Source organism: Venturia canescens, chromosome 10 (assembly GCF_019457755.1).
Source record: "Venturia canescens isolate UGA chromosome 10, ASM1945775v1, whole genome shotgun sequence".
Classification (NCBI taxonomy): Eukaryota; Metazoa; Arthropoda; class Insecta; order Hymenoptera; family Ichneumonidae; genus Venturia; species Venturia canescens.
The window spans coordinates 16,054,960-16,058,995 of record NC_057430.1 but is presented as its reverse complement, the minus strand read 5'-3'; positions in this window follow the sequence as shown (position 1 = coordinate 16,058,995).

Sequence of the window (4,036 nt, the reverse complement as noted above, 5' to 3'; positions counted from 1 at the left end):
TTTCAACCCTGGTTCAATCCAATGCTCTCTCTTGCAAGGCTTGCCAACGAATTTTGTCATTTTTACTCTCTCCCGCGCCTCGCGATATTCGATAGTTGTGCAAAGCTCGTGCCACCGGCGACCAGAAGAATCGAACTTGTTCTCGAAATTATTCGACTCTCTTCTCGAATTTTATTCGACTCTCGGATCTTCCTATTCGTGCAATAGAATTGCAAAATTTTCGTCAATTTTTTATCGATTTTTTTCCAAAAGTCTGACCGTTTGGTGAACTGGAATAATTTGAACAATGATTTTCCAACATTCACAGACAAAAATCCTTTCGAATCTTCTGTCGACCCAGACACCGAGATTCCTTCGTTGAGCAAAAATCGGAGTGAAAAGTTTTGAACAAAAGTGTATATCGAGAGATGTAACAATGCAGTTACAGCATTACGAAAGCGGAGGATTCTATATATAGATTAGCAGGGGGCATAAATGCATCGTGGACCAAATTCACACGCGACGAGATAGAACGGGCGGTCGCTCGGCGGGAGGAGGAAGAGGGGGGGGGGGGGGGTGGCAGAGAGGAGAGATAAACGAGAAGGGTGCACTCATCTCCTTCGTGTTGGCACAGCCGCTTGATTAGCTTCGCCATATTTACATATCATTAGCCAATTGTTTGTACGAACAGGAATTGCCTCATTCCTTCGTCCAGTTTCCAATTTCCATCCTGTTCATTGCCTCGCGCGTTTTCTCTCTCGGAAAACCGAGAGAAATTACGTGCCATTGGCAAATCAAGGAATTAATTAAATATTTAGTTATTGGCATTCATCTTCGTATATTAGCCTCGAGTAGCTCGAGGGGTTTCCATACGTTATTTTCTCCGTTTGAAACTAGTCTGAGAAGGAGCTTCGTAAATATAAATTAATGGAAGGCTCGGGGGGTGCGCACCGTGTTCCTCGGGAAAATTGATAATAAATTATGAAAATTCATTACTTCCGGTTGAATCGTCCTCGAGGTCCATGCACGTTTTTGCAAATCGAACCGCCGAGGAAAAAAAACAATTTGATTAATTCATAGAGATCCAGACAGGAAGTACGCTCCCCGCCGGTTTTATACCCCCGCGATGATGCGATGCGCCAATTAATTCGCAGAAACAAGCTCCTCATAATAGACAAAAATTCGCCCGAGCTTCGCTCTCCTCCAAACCCCATTGTTCAACCCCATAGAAATTCGCTCAAACTACACCACCCTCCTCTCTTCTGACTTTCCTCATTACCAGCTAAAATGAGAACAAAAGAGAGGCAGAACGGAGAGAGACGGCCAAAAAGAACAAGCAGCCAATGCGTGAATTGAACGATCAAGAGAAATACACCCACGGAAGGGATCAAGCTTTTATACAGCGGACCGTCCCTCTCGCTCTCTCTCTCTCTCCCAACCCTAAAAACCCTCTTTCTCATGTTCTCATGACGGTTGTTCCCAAACGCCAATTTGCCGAGGCAACCTCGATTCACAATTAGCTTCAACGTTCTGCGCTTGCTTCCCTTTCTCGCTCTCTCCTTCTCACTCGACAGCATCCAGTCACGTATACGTTGTGTGAATTACCAACGTAGAATAGTTCGATCGATTTGTGTCGAAGAGAATAACAGAATAATGAGAAAAAATGATTCTCGGCTGGAGGAAATCGCGCGGAAGGCTTTCGATCGCGAGACCAATGGTCAAAACTCCGTGTAACGAGTGTTTGAACAAGTCACTCTCGCTCGCTCGCTCGCTCGCTCGCTCGTTCTGTCAAATATTTGAATCGTTCAATCCCTCGCCACAGCTCTATATTCCGCAGTCACAAGTTACTCCGGACCTATTCACGCTCGCACGAACTAGAGAGAGAGCCAAATCATTCACGATAATTGATCGGTTCTTCGAGAGTTTATTTTACCAAGTGATTCTTGTGGAGATTGAAATTTACCAACACGTCCGTCCTCAATTGACGTTTCAACGGAAATATATCGCTGCTCGAATTCATTTCAACTCGAGTCTCGAGCTCTTAACCCACGCGATGCACTCTGGGTCTGAAATACCCCGGGAACATATCGAAACGAAATTCGAACGGTTCGAAAACGATTTTAGCATTTTTCGAAAATTTCGGGTTCGTTTTTTTCATTAAAAAACTGGTCTTCAGAATTTATTAGAAACTTCAAATCCGAAGATTTTTCACGTTCCATCGAATGTGTCGATAATCACGCTTCTCTAAATACCAACTAAGGGTTGTCAGAGTCACGCACCAAATTCCTGGATCGTTACCCTCAAGATTGGAAATAAAAACACAAAAACTCCGATTCAAACGAGTTATTTTTATTTTTCATTATCGATGAGTGGTCCGTTAAAGAGAAATTCTTTTATTTGCCAGTAAACGTAGCACTGACGTCATTGACCGCGCGTTTGGCTCGCAATCCAAAACCATTTATGAGCCACATCGAGGAAATCAACAGATTAACTGAAAGTAAAGGAAACACAATTTATGCTTCGGAATGAATTCTGTTTTCATGAAAATTTTCAAAATTACTGTACTCATTAAAAAATTTGAATAAATCTATTAATCATTCTAAGCATCGAATTTGTCGAGAAACATTCAGCTTCCGAGCTGCTGATCCGAAGCGATCGTTTTCAACGAATAAAAACGAAGAAAATCGCGAAATTCTTTCATCACATTTTTCCTTCGTTCCCATGCGAATTGGATTTCAAAATATTTACCTCATCCCCGTGCGGATTTACGCCTCAATTTCTAGTTGTCGACCTCATCCTCGAAGTAAAAATCATCGTTAGTATCATTTTCGACAAACTTGTTTTCCAGTTGACTCAAGTACTCATTCGGTCTTTCCTGTTAAAAAAAAAAATCATTATTCCGGATGATTAATCGGTTTCGACGATAAATTTCTTCTATTCGATTCAAACTAATGTAAATTTAGTTCATTACTCACCATAGCCACGCGAGGAATAATCTGTGAACATAAAAATACACTTTCAAAAAATCGGTATCGTTTTTTTTCTTCCATTATAAATTGAAAACTACTTTTTGGACTGGTGGAAACTCAATAAAAATACTTTCAATTCTAAATGAACAATTTTCTTGATTTTTTTCGGTTTTAATAACTCACCCAAGAAGGCGCACCACCATCTTCACTGCTCGTTGGTGACGAGTTTACCTAAACGAAACAGAATTGAATTCCCGTTGAAAACGCCACGTAGCGAATGGAAATGTTCGTTCGATCGTCAAGCAGATCGATTTCTAGACTTTTTCAAGATTCAAATATTTCTTTGTCGACGCCTCGATTGAAGTTTCAATCACTCACCGATTGGGGTTCAGCCGTTTCATTTCTCGACATCGACGAACTCGCCTAAACAAAATAAAACGAAATCGTGCGCTTGAAATCAACATTCCACGAGCTCATGCGTTCGTGCAAAGGTTCAAGAGATCGAAAAAACTTACTTGGATGAGCACGCAGCCTAAGAGAACGACGAAACAAATTTTTGCAATCATTTTTACAAACTGGAGTTTACTGAAATTGAGGCAGAAAAAGAAATTGAAATTATACCCGGAATTCCACACACAAAAGTAAAAAGTTTATCATCGAATTGGATTTATTTTAAAAATGATGAAATTGAGGACGAAAATAGCGAGCACGTCGCAACCAAAATCGATAAAAAAAAAAATCAATTACTTACGATTCGCGATCAGAAATTTCGAGAGAACTGTGACAAAAAGTAATTCGCTGGGTTCTTTTATACGCGAGTATTCGAAGATTCCAGAAAAAAAATTGATCCACGTCGATAGAGCAAATAGTCGAAACACGTGACGTTCAAACTTCTTCAACTATTGAATTGTTCTTGTCGAACATTTTTGAGCAGCTGTTTTTATTTGCAGATCGAGATAAAATGCGCACTTTTCTACATATTGAAATGAACGATATTTCATCACCTGGGAGAAATTTAAGAGTTCATTGTACGAAGACATGATAAACGCGAAGAATTTTATTTAAATAATAACATCGATGAGTGAAAA